Here is a 19,302-nt window from a genome sequence, read left to right as displayed (position 1 = left end):
GCCGGTCCCCGGGCTCCTGGGAGGATTCCCAGCCCCGAGCGCTGACCGCCCCGCGGGGACCGCCCCGGCGACCGCCCCGGAGGGCGGGTGACCCCAAGGGGGCGGCGGGGGCGCCTGGGGCTCGGACGCAGCTGACCCGCCCCCCCTTCTCCCGGAAGGGGGTCCCAGCACTGGGGTCCCTCCAATCGGATCTGGAAACCCTGCGTTGGATGCGGATCCCGAAGCCGGACTGCCGAGGCCCCCAGAGTCTTGGGCGCCCGGGATGGTGGAGACGCGGAACCCCAGCCGGGCCGCTCGGGGCTGCGGTCCCCCGGCCTGCAGGCTCGCGGGTGCTCCCAGGGGCCTTTGCACTCGGCAAAGAAACTGGTGGGCAGAACAGTAGTGGCAGCACCAGGCTTTTCAGGGTCCTGGCAGAGGGCGCCGCCGGCGGCCTGGTTTCCGTAGTGTAGTGGTTATCACGTTCGCCTCACACGCGAAAGGTCCCCGGTTCGAAACCGGGCGGAAACAGCCCTCTTTCTTACCCCAACTTCTATTCTTGCTCCAAACACGCAAAGGACCATGGGCTCGGCCAATGGGGCCTGGGCCTGCTTGCGCAGCTCCCTTTGCCATTCAGAAATAAACAAACAAAACAAACCTCACGCCTGAGGCTGGATGGGGTTCTGCTGCTGCCTGAAAGACTCAGACTCGCCAGCACTTAACAACCTGACTGGCCTCCTTGGTCTGCTCCCCCTCACGCTGGACATCAGGCCAAGAAGAGCACACAGGGCAACCTGGACTTCAGGTTACTTTTACATCCAGAAGACCCCTGATCTGCTCCTCTGGCCCTAAGTCTCCTCTACAGGCTGACGGCTGCTATGGCTATGAAAACCAACGCGTTCTTCCCTGTGCAGCAACCTTGGGCAGCAACCTTGGCTTTCCCCACACACCCCCCCCACTCGCCCCCCCCCCCCCACATTACTGAAAGGTAGATTTGCCTGTCAGAACTAAAGAAAACCAACTGCACCTGGGACTCAAGCCAAAGATGCGAAGATTAAGAGCTTTGGGCTCACCTAATGAGCCCACGGGGACGCCAAAGGAGCCTTTCAGGTACCGTCCTCAGGAGGGCCCTTGGACTAGTTCGAGGTCATGAAGTAGAGGGACTCTGCTCCTTGCCTGCTGAGAGCCAAGGCCGCCCCTTACTCCTAAGGAAACGGAGGCTCAGAAAGAGCGCATGGCCCTGGCTCTGCCACACACAGGGCTAAGCTAGACCAGAATGCAGCACAGGCCAGTGCCCTCGTGGTCAGGCCTCAGAGCCCCAGGTGTGGCTGAGGCTGGGAGAGGTGAGGAGCAGGGGGTAGGGCTGGGAGCCATTGGCAGCTGGATTCAGCCCTGGGCCATTGGGACACCTCCCCACCCCACTGTTGCTCTCTCTGACTGGGAAATCTAACCTTTATTTTCTGGGTTTTCATCTGCTGGCGCCAAAGCAGGGGTCCCTTTGGGACTACACTCTGTCACTCCTCTAAGGCCAACAAGCAAACTTTGAAACATACAGAACAAGTTGCAGGAGTGGTAATATACTGTATCCCTCCCCTAAGTGCACCAGTGAACATTTCCCCGCATTTACTTTCTCCCTCCATCCTCATATTTACAGACTGGACATCATTTGAAGGCACCTGGCAGACATCTCAAGACAATTGGTTAGGCTGCTCTTGCTCCCTCCCTTGGGCAATGTCCCTCCAAACCGGCATGACCTTTCTTCAGAGGCCAGGGGAGGGCTTTGCCCTCTGGAGGAGACCCTGCTTGTCCCTTCAGGAACCAGACATCTCTTGCCTCCAGGCTGCAGAGAAGCTTCAGGCAGGTGGAGTGTTATTTGCCTCTTCCGGGATAGTGCAGGCCAGGCGTGCCCTGTGCTTGTAGGAACAGGATTAGGTGGCCATGCCCCCAGCACCGCCTGCCCTCTGGGCTCCTTCTGGTGGGCAGTGGGTCTAGGGTCAGCCTGAGCTCTAGAACCTTCCCACCCCGGGGAGAGACCCTTCAGGGAAGAGCAGCTGCCCCCTTGGCTCCTGCCCTCCTGGCTCTCTCTACCCTACAGGGATCTTAGAGGGTCCTGGCCCAGCCAAAGCTGAAGAATCCTTTCCTGGGGTGGGAGGGGGAAGGGAGCAGGTGGAAAATTCTCCAAAGGGAAGGGAAAAGTTTTCAAGAGCTTTCTGGAATTATCTGCATTGGTGCTGTCAGGTAGGTGGCTGCCCTGTGATGATGGGGCTTAGTCTTGTCCTGGCCTTGAGTTGGTCCCAGCTCCAGTCTGAGTCCAAACAGACACAGGCAACCTGATTTGAGGTGTGTATTCAATTGTGCCTCTCCCCAAAGTGGGGTAGTGACGGAGCTTCTATTTCTCGGACCCCCACTGGGGGTCCAAAGATGCTATTGATGGGGTTTCCTTCCTTCCTTCCTTCCTTCCTTCCTTCCTTCCTTCCTTCCTTCCTTCCATGTTTTCTTCCTTCTCCTTCTTTCTTTCCCTCTCTTTCTTTCTCTCTTTCTTACTTTCTTCTGGTGTTATTTTTAAGTAATCACTACACCCAAGGTGTGTCAGCTAGAGCTCACAGTCCTGAGATCAAGAGTGAAGAGTCCCATGCTCTACCAAGTGAGCTAGCCAGGTGCCCCTCACATTTCCTTTCCCGCTGAATCTGTGACTCAGGGAAGGAAACAAAAACAAAACCAAGAAATAGTTTAGCTGTAGATAAATGAGTCGTCTCAGTGCTAGGTACAAGAACAGAAAATCAGGTGGACAGTAAGGATGAATCTCAAATACTTAAACACTTCAAAGGATTTTAATATTTTCTATATAATGGCACAGAAGATATATATATCATGTCATATTTCATAAAAGGACTCCTAGTGTGCATCAGATTGGTTTGATGATTTTGATCTAAAAACTGCTTTATGTTGCCTTCTAGATTTACTAATAATGCAGAAAATATTGGTAGATAGTATTGTAGTTGATACAAGTCTTGGGCTTATTTTCTCTTCAAACTCCTAGGGACACTTAGCTGCCTAAATTTCCTCTACTGGTCTAACGAACACGCTTTCCTTCCAATACTATTTAAGAGCTTATACGATACCAAAGTATGTATTTCAGTAAGTTACATATATGATAAAATTTAATGGAGATTAAGTCTTATAATTCTGGCCATTATACTGACTTGTTATTCTTACAGTTTGGGGGTGGGGGTGGGGACGGCGGGTAAACCTTTTAAGGTATCTTATATAAATCCGAACATGCATTTCTCCATCATTTGTCAAGTCAATCTGCAATTTCAAGGTCTAGTGTCATCTTTAAGTTCTTCCAATGATATTAAATTGGAGGAATATGAAGAGGTAGGAGGAGGGAGGCTGGTAAGTTACAGGTGTGTGCTGCTATGAAGCCTGAAGCGGTCGCTGAAATAACAAAAGAAAGAGTTATAACTAACCCGTCAACAGGGAAAAACAAATAGGATGATATAGGAACCGTGGAAAGACTATGTTAGAGTAATTGCTCTTCCGGGCCTCTACCCTGCAGAAATATTTGTCAGGTGGCCAAAAATATGTGCACGAGAACGAGGATGACAGCCGTTATCTGTAACCATAAACACCTAGGACCAACTTACCGGAAAGAGTATAAGGAAAGGGACAAAGGATGGCAGCAACTGCACTGTTAAAAGGCATTTAGAGGGTTGCAGCCCTTCGAGGATTTCCGGATTCTCAGCCATGGGTTTTCCTCCTCCAGAGTCCGCGATGGCCTTATGGCCGGCCTCGGCCTCGGCGTCAGCCCTCCGGTGGTGCCCCTGCCAAAGGACGTTTTCTAGGTTCTAAAAAGGCCACCTCGTCCCTGGGTGGGCTCGAACCACCAACCTCTCGGTTAACAGCCGAGCGCGCTAACCGATTGCGCCACAGAGACCTGCGGGCAGTCCCCGCCCACGTCCCACTAGAGAGCGAGCTGTCACTCGACGCTAGGGGGAGCCACCCGCCTTCCGTCGGCGGCGACCGGGCAGGGCGAGGCAGACGTCCGCGGCTCCCGGACGGTTCCTCCCTCCTGTCCCTCCCTCACCCACCTTGGGTGCCGGTGGCGCTCGGCTCACTCCCCTCCACGGCGGTCGGAGCTGGGGAGCTGCGGTGGTGCTGGAGGGGGTGGTCAACAGGGGCAAACGCCCAGGGCCGCGCGGGGCAGCGGGGGGAGGGGGTGGGGGCGAGGTGGCGCGGGCCGCCGGAGATCCCCAGGACCCCGTGCCGAGGCTCGGGCCGGATGGGGGTCAGGAGATGGAGGCTGGGGGTTCTGCGCCGCGCATCGGCGTCGAGGGGAAGGGGAGGTGTATCCCCTCCCCAGGGTGGTGGGCCCGCAGGGGACGGCGGCAGCAGCCCTGCGGTTTCTTCGGAAGGAACGCGGCGCCGTACCTGGAACGACTTTGCGTCCAGAGGCCCCGCAGCGGCGGCCGAGCCCGCGGCCGGAAGGGTGGCGCGCCGTGATCGTATAGTGGTTAGTACTCTGCGTTGTGGCCGCAGCAACCTCGGTTCGAATCCGAGTCACGGCACTCTTCCCGGGCGCTCGCCGCCTCTCCCTTTTACCTGGCGTGGAAACCCGCCCGCGGCGCTGGTCCCGGGGGGGGGGGGGGCGCAGACGGCCCGGGGCGCCAGCAGGCCTTCCCCCGGAGCAGAGGGAAACTCCTCAGTGCACTGACCCGGGCACCGTCTCCTTCTGAGTCTGAGCGCAAGGAACCTGAAGAAATGCTTCCCCCCGCCCCCTTGGTGGTTTTTTTTTCCCCCTGCAAAAAGCTTTATTGCCTCCATTTGGTCCACGTTTTGGGAAAGGGCTCCAGGATGGTTAAAAAGCTGCCTAAGTGGCTGCAGGGCAAAAGGTTCAGGCACAGACCCTGGCACGGGGGGGGAGGGGCTGGGTGTGCCAGAGGAGCCCCTCAAAGCCTGCTGGTCTCCAGAGGCTCCTAGTCGTGCTTGAGAGTGAGCCTTTCGAAAAGACAGTCGCCCAGCCCAGCCTGGGGGGGGGGGGGGGGGCAGCTGCGGAGGTTACTCAGGTGGTCGCCCATCTTCCTGATGAGTTTTACCTCCTCATCTAGGAAGTGGTTCTCCACGAAGTCACAGAGAGGGGGATCCGCGCGGGCAGAACCCAGGCCCCGAATCACCACAGTCGTCGGCCCCCGACCGGCCTGCAGGGAGCCGCGGGGCCGCAGTGGCCCGGAGGCGGCGTCTCCGGGTTCCTCACTGCCTGCAGGAGCTGAGAGGCCCGAGAAAACTTCCGGTCGGATTAGCGACGCCTCCTCCGTAGACCCGCTGAGCCGCTCGAGCCCCGGCTCCGGGGAATCCGCTTCGGGGCCTTTTTCAGTCAGTTCCTGGCTGGCGTCCTCCCTACCGTGCGCGCAGTAGCGCCTCCAGTGACACCGGCTACGCCCTCCGGGACTGTGAGATGCCGGCGGGCAGCCACCCCACGCCACAAGGGGTTTATTCCTCAGGAGACCCCCCGAGGGATCTCGGTCCCACGTCTTGGCCAAGACTGGGGTTTCCTGCCTGTCCTCACAGCTTGAGCCGCGCTGCTGGGAGAGTGGTGAGCGGTGCTGCCTCCGCGGGATGCGAATAGCCAGCGTCCCTGACGGCTGAACACGCGGGCACTGTCTTAGCGCTTTGCTGGCCTGCGTGTCTTCTTTCCCCACGGAGCTGTGCCATGGCCTCTGCCGCCCTAAAACACGGGGGCCAGTTGGCAGGAGCTCCTGACACATTATAGTTACAGGTTTGGGGATTTGCTCGCCTGCTTGTCTTGTCAGATTCGTCGTGGGAACATCGTCGCCCTGTCTGTGGCTTGCTGCTTTCACGGTCTTGCTGGCCTCCGCAGGAGCAGATATGCTTACGGTTGATGGGGTCTGATTCATCAGGTCTTTTTTTATATATACACATTTTCCCTGGGTCCTGTTTAGTAAACCGTTCCCTGCCAAGGGAACCTTTCCTGGGACTTCGGAGTCCCAAAGTCTCCTCAAAAACTGCTTTAGACCGTCAACCTCTATGTCTCATGAGGCACCTCCAATTAATTTTTGTGTGTAGTGTGAGGTAGAAATAAAGCTGTTCTCCCCGCCCCCAAACATTGATCCTATTTTCTTTCCACCAGGACATGTTTTCATTGAAAGCGAACTCACCGGGTCAGCTGTTCGGCAGTTTCAGGGTCTCGGTCCATTTATCTGGTTGTGTCTCCTGACGCCACTGGCACATTGCGCGGTCCGAAGGGGCTCAGAGTCGGTCCTCACGTCGGTAGCGTAGCGTCAGCCCCCCCCCCCCGCCCCCCGGGTCTGTGCGTTTTCACACAGCGCAGTACGTTTTGAAACGACTAACTCATCAGACCGTCACCCAGACCCAGACACGCGTTCACTTCATCCCTCTCACCTCAGGGTGGGGCACGTCCCTCCCCCCGCCCCGTCCCCCAGGGGTCTAAGGGCCTCTCTCGTACCGAACCGCCCCCCCCCCCCCCAAGGTGAATGAGGCTCCGGTTGTCTGCAGGGCGGATGAACAGGCCCAGCGTCGTGGGAAAGCTACAGGGGCCGCAGGTTGTGGCGGAGACGCGGGGTCCAGCTGGGCCGCCCGGCCTTCCTTGAGGCGGTCTCCGTCCGCGCGGCTCGGCGGCCGCGTCCCTCGGGGTCCTCCGGGCGATGCGCCCCCCCCCCCGGGTCTCACGCCGGCGCCTCCCCTCCCGCGCCCTCGCGGCTCCTCGTGTCCGCCCGCGGCCGCCTCCCAAAGGTGCGTCTCCGCGGCAGCCCCGAGGTGCGGCCGGACGTGTGGACCTGGCGGGGCTCGGGGCCTCGGGGCCCTGGCGCGTCTCCCGCGGGCTCTCGTTTGGAGAGACGGGGAGGGCATGCCATCCTGAAAGGGCTCCTGGGAGGCCGGGGGACCTCCTAGAGGCCGGACGCCTCCCCCAGCGCGGGGGAAACGGTCCCTCCCGTGGGAGGCCCCCGGGAGAGGGAACTGGCACCGTCTCCCTGGTGGTCTAGTGGCTAGGATTCGGCGCTTTCACCGCCGCGGCCCGGGTTCGATTCCCGGTCAGGGAATCACCTTTTGCCCGTCGCGCGAAGGGACTTTCTTTCCTCTCCGGAGGTCCGCGCGGTGTGCGCCCCGCCCCGAGTCTCCAACTTCCGCCGGCCGGGCGGGGATGGGGGTGGCGGAGACGATACCGGGCCCCTTCTCAGGGCGCACGGTGCTTGCTGCCCTCCAGTCAACCGCCTGCAGAAGCGGCTTCAGAGGCTCCTCGGCGGCCAGCTCGGGTATATGCTCCGCCGCAGAGCTTCAGATCCTGCGGGGATGCCCCAGGGGCGCAGATCCGGCTCTGCTCCGAAAAACTGAGCTCCGGGGGCCAAGCCACGTCGCGGTGTTGGTGTGCACCCCGGACAGCGGCCGGTGGGCCCAGCTCCCGCAGCTCGGCTCTTGCTGAGCATAAAAGGCTTGCTACGCGTTCGCGCGTTCGCGTTCGGAACAGGCGCCTGGACCCGACGGCCGCGAGAGTTGGGAGGAAGAGCCGCGGTGGGAGGGGTGCGGTCCTCCTCCAGGGCCGTCCCATTCGCAGATTGAGCGGTGTAGGGAAGTGAGGTTACTGACCCAACAGAGGCAGCAGGTGAGGTGTGCACAAGATGGAAAACTCTTACTGCTTCCTTCAGCCGAAGGTAAGAGTAAACATCAACACCAGGACATCAAAAACGATGATACCGCAGGCAGATCCCACAGTTTCTTCCGGGGCCGTTGCATTTAAACCTTGTAGACTCTTCCCAGGCGCTGGGCATACTTTCCCATTTTACCTTTGATACTGACTCCGAACACCTGTGGGGATGAAAGCGACGTCTATCCTGAAGCACGAAGACAGCAGCGGGGCCCGGGGAGGTCTGTGCACCCGGCTGCAGACGCAGCAGGTGCGGTAGGAGACGCGGCAGCGCGGGGGTGCGGGGCGGGGGCGTTGGATGCGGTGGGTGCGAGCGGCTGCCGAAAGGCGGACGGCCTAGGCGGCGAACTCGTGGATTCAGGTGAGGCGGGGGAGGGGGGTGGTGAGTCGCCTGAAGTCTTTTGGGAAGCGGTTTGGAGGAATGGCGAGGGTTGAGTGGCGATCAAGTTGGTGACCCTGTGCGTCTGAGGCCGCTAGCCGGTCCTCCCCCCAACCCCTCCGCGGGGGTCCTAGGATTCTGAGTGTGGGTCTTCCGGGGGAGCTCCGTCTGGTGCATTCTGGCTGCTCTTGCCCCCTGCGGGTCCCTCGAGCGTGGGGGACTCAGCTGCACGAATGCTGTGGGTCGGGACCGGGGCTGGCGCTTTCCCGCGACGTCTCCCAGTCCCGGACTGATGCCGGCTCTTCCGTGGCGTCACCCGGTTCTCCTCCTGCCTTCTCGGGCCGCGCTGCCACTTCCCTTGTGCCCGCGCTGGTGACCGGGAGTCGCCGAGCTCAGAGTTGGCGGACGCCTATCACCGGCCTCCTGCTGGTTTTCTTTCCTTAGCAGCAAAATTGCGATGGTCCCGAGAGCCTTTCCGGAAACCCTGGGGCTCGCGCCCTCCCCTCTCCCACGGGCCTAACCTTGGGCCGAGAGTCCCAGAATCACTCGCCCAAGTAAGTGAGGTGTTTTTGTTTTGTTTGTTTTTTTGCCCCCTGTGTGCTTTGCGGATCTTTCCTCCTGGGGTTGTCAAACGGAGGGCCAAACTTGCTCCTTTCCCCTTTTGTTGGTTCATACTCAGACCCAGGGCTTGTGCGCAGTGTGGCATCGAGAGGCTGCTTTTGAAGAGACGTTCCGCGGATGGAGCGTGGATGCTGTATTGCAGGTGAGACCACCTGGCTCTGGCAGGCCAGCGGGCAAGCCGGCACCGGAGGTTCTCGCAGGCTTCCTTCCCTGGTGTTTCACTCCAAGAAGTCCAGGAATTTTAAATCCATTCCTGTCATCCCGGGTAACCATAATGGTAGACTTCTCAAAGTAAGAGAATACAGGCTATTTCATTTTCGATTGCAAAGTCTTTTTGGTGTTCGTTTGTATGTTTTTCCTTAAGCTGGTCGGGATCTTTGAGAGAGAGAGAGAGAGAGCCTAAAGGTAGATGGCAACCTTGCCACTAACATTTGCAGGTGCCAGTGCAAAGAGTAAAAAAGGGAGGCAACAAAGCTCCTTAGGCTGCTGGGTGGATTGCCAGGGTAGCTTATTTTGTCTTCTATTCGTGGTCCTGGAGGGCCAGGAACAAGGAAATCGGCTTCTCAGTCCCAGGCTCGCGCTAGAAGGATTATAGCAGGTCCTCACTACAATAAGGTGGGATTCCCAAGGTCTAAGCCCTTGGGGGTAGGGGTGATCATATCTAGTCCTGCCCCTTCCGGTCCCAGGGCTCTTTGGACAAGGCGGCCTTGGCGCTACAAATAATATAAGGAAAAGGAATGTTGAAAAAGCCCTTGAGAATAAATAAATAAGGAAGGAAGCCCAGAAGTCAGCAGGCACCTGGCTGGCTCACTGGGTAGACCATGGGACTCTTGATCCTTGGGGTTCTAAGTTCCAGCCCCACGATTGCGCGTAGAGATGACTTAAAAATAAAATCTTTAAAGATGAAATAAAATACTTATAAGCCCCTGAGGAAATGTGGCCACGGGCTTGACCTCTAGTGAATTTAGCCTTGAGTACACATAGCCCGGGTAGTATGGGAAACCTTAGGCCATCAACTTGTTTCCCAGTCTTAACAAACCCCAAGAGCCTGCCAGAGGACGACATATTCTAAGGAGAACATATTCATCCTGGTGCTGTAGGGGTACCCTCCAATGACATTTATTTCAAGAGAATCAACTAGCATCTCAAATTCAGTTATGAGACATAAGAACAAAATCTCATGTATCTGGAATTTTAGAGATGCTTCTATCAATCCTTGTATCAAAGCAGACATGAAGACGGAAATTAGGAAATAATTCTGAATCAAACAAAACTGAAAATACTACAGCTACTGCCCATGAGGTGCCAAAACCAGTCTTCGAGGACAATACACAGCTTTAAATGTAAATCAGGACGATTAGGGCGGATCGCTAATGAGCTAAACCTCCATCTCAAAAAGTTACAAAAAGAATGACAAGAACAGCAGAAGCAGATGGGACCAGAAATGAAATAGAAAAGCAGGAATTTGAAACTTAGAAATAAATGTTAAAAATTTAAAAAGAAATAAAATGAAAAAAGAACATTGGAAATAAATATACAAAAGAGAAAAGTGAACGGTTGGATCTTTGAAAAGACTGCTCTGATAAAACCGGGAAGAGGAAAGAAGGAAGTCACGACTATTGAACTGCTAGGCATAAGGAAACAATACGTGAATATCATAAACACGTGTATGCCAACCAATTAAAGGCTTTAGAGGAAATGTAGGTATATTGCCATAGCGATTTGGGCAGGGGTGGGGAGGAGGACTAGTCCCTACAAGCTTCACATTAAAAAAAAAAAAAAAATTAGAATTCAAAAGTCTTCCAGCAAAGAAAGCTCAAGGACCAAAAAAGTTCATTAGAAGAAGTGACTCCAAAAGCAAAGAAATTCTAAAAACATCAAAGAGCGGCAGAATTCCCCAACTTGGTGTTATGAGTTTGGGTTGAAACCAAAAACTCCAGAAAGGCAATTTGTGAGAAACAGAAATGAGAGGCCCGACTTATTGCTGAATATCCATAGCTTCAAAAATTATTTAAAATACTGAATCGCGGGGCGCCTGGGTGGCTCAGTAGTTGAGCATCTGCCTCTGGCTCGGGTTGTCATCCTGTGGGGAGGGGGGGTCCAGGGATTGAGTCCCGCATCAGGATCCCCACAGGGAGCCTGCTTCTCCCTTTGCCCATGTCTCTGCCTCTCTCTGTGTCTCTCTTGAATAAATTAATAAAAGCTTTTTTAAAAAAATGAAGTACTGAATCAAGATATATATTTTTAAAATATGTCGTGCTGAAATTGGTCTTACACCGGGGAAACAGTTGGTTATCATTAGAAAATAGAGTAATTCATCACATTAACGACTTAGAGAGGAAAATCATAATCACTAAAAACACAGAAAAGGTGTTTGAAAAAATTCATTATCAGCTTATGATTTTTAAAAGCCTCTTAGCATAACAGGAATAGAAGGAGCAGCCCTAATCTGCTAAAGGGAAGCTTCCAAACTAAAAACAAACGAAAAACCTTCAGCGCGTTAGAGTTGATGGTAAGATGACCTTCTCCACCACCACCCTACCAATTAGGAACCATCAGGAAGCAGACAAATAGGCCCCCTGCAACCACTTCTCTTCCCCACTGTGATGGAGATCTTAGCCAGTAAGAAAACGCAAGAAAAGGTATGAGAAGTGAAAATGAAAAATGAATACTATAATTATTTACATCTATGGAATAAGTTACTAAAAGTATTAAGAGAATCGAGTTTCTTTGGTATGTCCACAAATAGAATCAGAGAAAGCGGGCTAAATTGAGGATTCAAAAAACAAAGGTATTAAAAACATTATAAATGTTCAATGATTATAGCATATAATAATTCGATACCATGTAGGAGGTGGTGGGGGGGTTGACAAGGGAGGATGAAATGTGATCCCTATCTCCACCATAAGCAAAATCACTTCTAACATGGATCAGGCACCAAAATGTGAGACGATAAGGCAGATGATTTTAGTTGGTATTAATGTAGCAGCGTATTCCCATGATCCCAAGCATAAGCAAGGATCTAAAAAATAAGACAGAAAGACTAATTCTTAATGAAGAGGCTGAATCTCTGTCCATCACAACACAGAATCGAGAGTAAAAGGTCAAGTCACAATTTGGGCGAACTTATTTGCAGTCAGCATAATCAACTGGTACCGAAGATACTTAATGAGATCTTGCAAAACAAGAAGAAAAAGGCAGACCTATAGGAAAATCACCAAGGTTGGGAAAGAAACAGGAGAAAATTCAGCTGGCTAACAAATACATAATGGTGCTCAAATCCATTACCCCTAAGGGCTTTCACAATGAAACCCTAATGATAGAACACTACAGAGAGGAAAAATAACACCACCACCACTAAGGATTAAATGGGAGTAGGGGGACACTTCTGGGCGTCTCAGCGGTTGAGAGTCTGCCTTGGGCTCAGGGCGTGATCCCGGACTTCCCAGGATCCAGTCCCACATTGGGCTCCCTGCAGGGAGCCTGCTTCTCCCTCTGCCTTCTCTCTGTGTCTCTGATGAATAAATAAATAAAATCATTAGAAAAATAAATAAATGGAAGTAGGGGATGAGTTAGAAGGTTATGACCCAGTAAAGCATGGGAGTGATACTATTTTACCTCTTCATCTGTGTGTAGATTACACAGGTGTGTGCCTTGTAATCTTTTGTGATATGATACATACAGGTTCTGTGCACTTTACCTTATGTTTGTTACAATTTTTCAACAACACCCCCTCCCCGCCAGCCTCAGTCCTCCCAACCCCCAGTCCTCCCCAGGCCACCCCCAATGAATGACAGAGAGGATGTTGTCGAGATTCCAAGATTTTGTTTCAAGAGAAAGATGTGGACATTACTCTCTATGACATACCTCCAAAGACAACCCTATGCAGACCAGGCCCATGAAGTTGACTTTTGGGTTGATGTGAGCTCAGAGACTGCTCTCCAAGAACCAACCCTAATTGAAAATACCTGTAAAGGCTAAATTCCTTTAGTCCTATTATTGGAATACTCTGAAAAGGCTACTGTAGGCAGGAGCCTCCTTTGCTTTCTCCTTGTTTATTTCACAACTCTTTTTCCTCCTCTCCCTCTCTTCTAAGCTTTCCAGAAATTTCTCCTGCAGTCCTGTCCTTGTGGGTCTCCTCCCTGCCCCCCCACCCCCACCCCACCAACTTCCTCCAGCTTCCTCCTTGAAGATGGAGAAGGAAGAGGGGGAGGAAGGGGAGACCTCCTGAATAGGAAACAAGCATCTCACAGGCCAGGAAGAGGGGAAGGAAAGGAGGCAAGGACAATGGGTCTCAGCAAACAGTAAAGGGGAAATTTGGGGGATGGTACAGCCCTTAAAACCTTTACTCCACCCAGTGAGTGAGTCATCCTTCATTTCCTTTACATGAATCAGAACTCCTCCTCCCTGCCCAGACCCCCACCATCTAAATCCCAATTCCTGTTTCCAGAGAAAAGTGTGTATCACTGTTCAGAATGTATTCATTAAAATTTCGGATTTCCAAGAGTTTAAAAATAATGGCTGAAACAACTTCTGTGGTTCTAACGTAGTATCGCCATCATTCTATACTCAAAGGTACAAGGACATCTACGGGAATAACAAAATTCTTGAAATTGAACAAATTTCAAGTTATTTTTAAAATTTTTAAAGAAAAATTGTGTCTATTTATTTGAGAGAGAGACAGAGACAGAGAAGGAGGGGGTGGGGGTTGAGAGAGCCTGAGCTGGGGAAGGAGCAGAAGGAAAGGGAGAAGCCAAATCCCCCTGAGCAGGGCCCCCCAGGCGGGCTGGATCCCAGGACCCCGAAATCACCACTGTGCTCAGGGCAGCCGCCTTAACCAACTCAGGCGCCCCTAAAATCAAGTTTATTTTTTTAAATGGCAAGGGGGGAACCTCCTCCAATGTCACTGATCTTCGATTTTAAGCTATTGTTAGGCAGGTGAATCCTCCAAAGATTTTCCGGTGAAAATTAATCACCCGACGTGTCTAACGCAGTGGTGCCCTCGAATCCGAATCCTTTCCGAGGAGCTTCCAAGAGCCAGAAAACAAACCCGGTCAACAGTCCCCAGAGTCTTTAGTTCCTTCTCCCTTTTTAAAAATAGACTCTCCGGGCTGACACCTGTTGGGGCGCATCGCCCGGCCGGCGGCCTCCTCCCGGGGAAACGCGACGCGCCCGCAGGAGGAGCTCAGGCCGCGGCGGCCGCCGACGGCAACCAGCTGGGCGGCAGGTGTGGGGGTGGCGGCGCGACCCGGGGCCTCGGGGCGCAGCTCCCCTCGCGTCCACGCGGGTCCCTCTCCGCCTGCCTCCGCCTTCCTCGGGCGGCCGGCGCTGCCGACCTCCCCCCTCCCCCCGGGGGGTGTCTGCGGGACCCCGCGGCAGCTCTCCTCCGGGGACCTTCCTGTCTCCATCCTCGCTCGGTGGTGGTGAGACGTGGACCAACAGGCGACCCCAGGCCCAGCACGCGCATCAGTGACCCGGTGGCTCTTTGGGTTCCGTGGGTCCTCCAGGGCTGGAGGCTGGAAGTAACTGTGGTCTTAGGTCCAAATGGTCTACACCGCAACCCCCGCGGAGACACCTGCTCGTGGCAAGGTAAGAACTCGCGCGTGAGGTGGTTGCTGTGCCGCGCGCCAAATGCTCTTCCACGTAGGCCCAACCCCGGTGTAGATCGACTCCTTATTGCTCATGGATTCCTCTCCTCAGAGTTGCCCTGAGGACTTGGGGTCTCATTTCCCTGCTCCTGGAGGCCAGAATCACGAAATCACGGGACTTGCCCTGTGTGACGGGAAAGCAAGGAGGGGACGCCTGGTGGGAGGTCACAGGTCTGGGTGGAATAAAAAGACAAGCGAGGCAGGATGCATTGACCGGGAATCGAACCCGGGTCTCCCGCGTGGGAGGCGAGAATTCTACCACTGAACCATCAATGCTGCCCTCGGACAGCTACCCCGGGTAGGTCGGTCTGTAGAAAGAACTTCCAGAGTGACCCCGGGGTGGGGCGGAGGAAACGAACACGCTCCACAACAGGTCTACGCGGTCGTCTTTGGAAGACTGAGCTAACAAACCCACAGGCACTCGAACCAAAAGCTTGAGAAGGAGACTTCCATCAGACAACAGCACGACGTGGTGTTTGAACCAAATAGCAAAATCAGCTGTTTCGTTGGCTCACCCCACTACTCTGAGAAAGGCTCTTTCCTACTGTACGGCAGAGCCCTGCAAGAAAACGTTGGGAATTCATCCGGACCCCTTGAGGACTACCCCAGACCTTCAACCCTCAACCTTGGGCTGTCACCTTAGAGAGTCTGACAAAAGTTGCCTCGCTTGCCAGTTTAGGCAAGTGAAATCTCTAAGGGGGCGGGGGGGGGGCGGGGTGGACGGGGAGACGCAGAAGCAGATTGGAATTAGAAGAAGGAAAGCCAAAAAAAAAAAAAAAGAAGAAGAAGAAGAAGAAGAAGAAGAAGGAAAGCCCCCGAATCAAAACAGAGCTGATGGAGGGATGCATTTCGGTCAATGGAATGAACTCTTTCGAACCCATTCTTTTGCACAAGAACTAGAAGTCAGTCTTGTGATCATGATAACAATTGCGCGCGTCTGCCTTTTCAGCTGTTCAAAGCATTTCGATTTAAATGCTTTTAAGTTGCAGGTAAAATAAGTGTAGTGAATACCGTGATCAAGAATATGTAAATATAAATAAAAATAAATTTAAAAATTTAAGAATATGTTTGCCTTTTAGCTTGCCTTTTAGCAAGACAGGTATCATTGCGCCTCTGTTGCTCCTGTCCTTCAAAAAGTCATAATGATTCCTAGTTCCAACAGGTGGGGGAGCTCTCCAGTCCCCTTTCTTCACTATAATTTCCCCAGGGAAAATTGGGGAAAGAAATCTCTCTATGCTTCAAGTCATCAGGGACCAATATGTGAACAGTTCAACCATCAATAGTTTTCTAAAAATCAGCCTGCTCCTTATATGGTCAATACGCCAAGGCGTGTGCTTCATATGCATCTCAGAGTCAGCAAATGCAGCAGGGATTCCAGTTTAGGAGATTAGAGTCTCCCAGGATCGATTAGTTATCCATCACAAGCCTACTATTAATCTCGTCAAAATTATGATACAACGCATATCCATCGAAATGCTTTGAACAGCTGAAAAGGCAGACGCGCGCAATTGTTATCATGATCACAAGACTGACTTCTAGTTCTTGTGCAAAAGAATGGGTTCGAAAGAGTTCATTCCATTGACCGAAATGCATCCCTCCATCAGCTCTGTTTTGATTCGGGGGCTTTCCTTCTTCTTCTTCTTCTTCTTCTTTTTTTTTTTTTTTTGGCTTTCCTTCTTCTAATTCCAATCTGCTTCTGCGTCTCCCCGTCCACCCCGCCCCCCCCCCCCGCCCCCTTAGAGATTTCACTTGCCTAAACTGGCAAGCGAGGCAACTTTTGTCAGACTCTCTAAGGTGACAGCCCAAGGTTGAGGGTTGAAGGTCTGGGGTAGTCCTCAAGGGGTCCGGATGAATTCCCAACGTTTTCTTGCAGGGCTCTGCCGTACAGTAGGAAAGAGCCTTTCTCAGAGTAGTGGGGTGAGCCAACGAAACAGCTGATTTTGCTATTTGGTTCAAACACCACGTCGTGCTGTTGTCTGATGGAAGTCTCCTTCTCAAGCTTTTGGTTCGAGTGCCTGTGGGTTTGTTAGCTCAGTCTTCCAAAGACGACCGCGTAGACCTGTTGTGGAGCGTGTTCGTTTCCTCCGCCCCACCCCGGGGTCACTCTGGAAGTTCTTTCTACAGACCGACCTACCCGGGGTAGCTGTCCGAGGGCAGCATTGATGGTTCAGTGGTAGAATTCTCGCCTCCCACGCGGGAGACCCGGGTTCGATTCCCGGTCAATGCATCCTGCCTCGCTTGTCTTTTTATTCCACCCAGACCTGTGACCTCCCACCAGGCGTCCCCTCCTTGCTTTCCCGTCACACAGGGCAAGTCCCGTGATTTCGTGATTCTGGCCTCCAGGAGCAGGGAAATGAGACCCCAAGTCCTCAGGGCAACTCTGAGGAGAGGAATCCATGAGCAATAAGGAGTCGATCTACACCGGGGTTGGGCCTACGTGGAAGAGCATTTGGCGCGCGGCACAGCAACCACCTCACGCGCGAGTTCTTACCTTGCCACGAGCAGGTGTCTCCGCGGGGGTTGCGGTGTAGACCATTTGGACCTAAGACCACAGTTACTTCCAGCCTCCAGCCCTGGAGGACCCACGGAACCCAAAGAGCCACCGGGTCACTGATGCGCGTGCTGGGCCTGGGGTCGCCTGTTGGTCCACGTCTCACCACCACCGAGCGAGGATGGAGACAGGAAGGTCCCCGGAGGAGAGCTGCCGCGGGGTCCCGCAGACACCCCCCGGGGGGAGGGGGGAGGTCGGCAGCGCCGGCCGCCCGAGGAAGGCGGAGGCAGGCGGAGAGGGACCCGCGTGGACGCGAGGGGAGCTGCGCCCCGAGGCCCCGGGTCGCGCCGCCACCCCCACACCTGCCGCCCAGCTGGTTGCCGTCGGCGGCCGCCGCGGCCTGAGCTCCTCCTGCGGGCGCGTCGCGTTTCCCCGGGAGGAGGCCGCCGGCCGGGCGATGCGCCCCAACAGGTGTCAGCCCGGAGAGTCTATTTTTAAAAAGGGAGAAGGAACTAAAGACTCTGGGGACTGTTGACCGGGTTTGTTTTCTGGCTCTTGGAAGCTCCTCGGAAAGGATTCGGATTCGAGGGCACCACTGCGTTAGACACGTCGGGTGATTAATTTTCACCGGAAAATCTTTGGAGGATTCACCTGCCTAACAATAGCTTAAAATCGAAGATCAGTGACATTGGAGGAGGTTCCCCCCTTGCCATTTAAAAAAATAAACTTGATTTTAGGGGCGCCTGAGTTGGTTAAGGCGGCTGCCCTGAGCACAGTGGTGATTTCGGGGTCCTGGGATCCAGCCCGCCTGGGGGGCCCTGCTCAGGGGGATTTGGCTTCTCCCTTTCCTTCTGCTCCTTCCCCAGCTCAGGCTCTCTCAACCCCCACCCCCTCCTTCTCTGTCTCTGTCTCTCTCTCAAATAAATAGACACAATTTTTCTTTAAAAATTTTAAAAATAACTTGAAATTTGTTCAATTTCAAGAATTTTGTTATTCCCGTAGATGTCCTTGTACCTTTGAGTATAGAATGATGGCGATACTACGTTAGAACCACAGAAGTTGTTTCAGCCATTATTTTTAAACTCTTGGAAATCCGAAATTTTAATGAATACATTCTGAACAGTGATACACACTTTTCTCTGGAAACAGGAATTGGGATTTAGATGGTGGGGGTCTGGGCAGGGAGGAGGAGTTCTGATTCATGTAAAGGAAATGAAGGATGACTCACTCACTGGGTGGAGTAAAGGTTTTAAGGGCTGTACCATCCCCCAAATTTCCCCTTTACTGTTTGCTGAGACCCATTGTCCTTGCCTCCTTTCCTTCCCCTCTTCCTGGCCTGTGAGATGCTTGTTTCCTATTCAGGAGGTCTCCCCTTCCTCCCCCTCTTCCTTCTCCATCTTCAAGGAGGAAGCTGGAGGAAGTTGGTGGGGTGGGGGTGGGGGGGCAGGGAGGAGACCCACAAGGACAGGACTGCAGGAGAAATTTCTGGAAAGCTTAGAAGAGAGGGAGAGGAGGAAAAAGAGTTGTGAAATAAACAAGGAGAAAGCAAAGGAGGCTCCTGCCTACAGTAGCCTTTTCAGAGTATTCCAATAATAGGACTAAAGGAATTTAGCCTTTACAGGTATTTTCAATTAGGGTTGGTTCTTGGAGAGCAGTCTCTGAGCTCACATCAACCCAAAAGTCAACTTCATGGGCCTGGTCTGCATAGGGTTGTCTTTGGAGGTATGTCATAGAGAGTAATGTCCACATCTTTCTCTTGAAACAAAATCTTGGAATCTCGACAACATCCTCTCTGTCATTCATTGGGGGTGGCCTGGGGAGGACTGGGGGTTGGGAGGACTGAGGCTGGCGGGGAGGGGGTGTTGTTGAAAAATTGTAACAAACATAAGGTAAAGTGCACAGAACCTGTATGTATCATATCACAAAAGATTACAAGGCACACACCTGTGTAATCTACACACAGATGAAGAGGTAAAATAGTATCACTCCCATGCTTTACTGGGTCATAACCTTCTAACTCATCCCCTACTTCCATTTATTTATTTTTCTAATGATTTTATTTATTTATTCATCAGAGACACAGAGAGAAGGCAGAGGGAGAAGCAGGCTCCCTGCAGGGAGCCCAATGTGGGACTGGATCCTGGGAAGTCCGGGATCACGCCCTGAGCCCAAGGCAGACTCTCAACCGCTGAGACGCCCAGAAGTGTCCCCCTACTCCCATTTAATCCTTAGTGGTGGTGGTGTTATTTTTCCTCTCTGTAGTGTTCTATCATTAGGGTTTCATTGTGAAAGCCCTTAGGGGTAATGGATTTGAGCACCATTATGTATTTGTTAGCCAGCTGAATTTTCTCCTGTTTCTTTCCCAACCTTGGTGATTTTCCTATAGGTCTGCCTTTTTCTTCTTGTTTTGCAAGATCTCATTAAGTATCTTCGGTACCAGTTGATTATGCTGACTGCAAATAAGTTCGCCCAAATTGTGACTTGACCTTTTACTCTCGATTCTGTG

General features: G+C 53.2%; 6 non-coding genes across 6 annotated transcripts; 4 read left to right on the top strand and 2 right to left on the bottom strand.

The window, feature by feature from the left end:
• Window positions 1-434: 434 nt before the first annotated feature.
• TRNAV-CAC (transfer RNA valine (anticodon CAC)) lies at window positions 435-507 on the top strand. Its single transcript has one exon. It is a non-coding gene; the product is annotated as a tRNA-Val (tRNA).
• A 3,332-nt stretch (window positions 508-3,839) lies between these two features.
• Window positions 3,840-3,913, bottom strand: TRNAN-GUU (transfer RNA asparagine (anticodon GUU)). Its single transcript has one exon. It is a non-coding gene; the product is annotated as a tRNA-Asn (tRNA).
• Window positions 3,914-4,472: 559 nt separating this feature from the next.
• TRNAH-GUG (transfer RNA histidin (anticodon GUG)) lies at window positions 4,473-4,544 on the top strand. The gene has a single exon. It is a non-coding gene; the product is annotated as a tRNA-His (tRNA).
• A 2,439-nt stretch (window positions 4,545-6,983) lies between these two features.
• On the top strand, window positions 6,984-7,055 carry TRNAE-UUC (transfer RNA glutamic acid (anticodon UUC)). The gene has a single exon. It is a non-coding gene; the product is annotated as a tRNA-Glu (tRNA).
• A 7,455-nt stretch (window positions 7,056-14,510) lies between these two features.
• On the bottom strand, window positions 14,511-14,581 carry TRNAG-CCC (transfer RNA glycine (anticodon CCC)). The gene has a single exon. It is a non-coding gene; the product is annotated as a tRNA-Gly (tRNA).
• Window positions 14,582-16,461: 1,880 nt separating this feature from the next.
• Window positions 16,462-16,532, top strand: TRNAG-CCC (transfer RNA glycine (anticodon CCC)). Its single transcript has one exon. It is a non-coding gene; the product is annotated as a tRNA-Gly (tRNA).
• The last annotated feature ends 2,770 nt before the right edge of the window (window positions 16,533-19,302 follow it).

This window comes from Canis aureus, chromosome 12 (genome assembly GCF_053574225.1).
Source record: "Canis aureus isolate CA01 chromosome 12, VMU_Caureus_v.1.0, whole genome shotgun sequence".
Taxonomy (NCBI): domain Eukaryota; kingdom Metazoa; phylum Chordata; class Mammalia; order Carnivora; family Canidae; genus Canis; species Canis aureus.
This window is presented reverse-complemented; position numbering and strand designations above follow the sequence as displayed.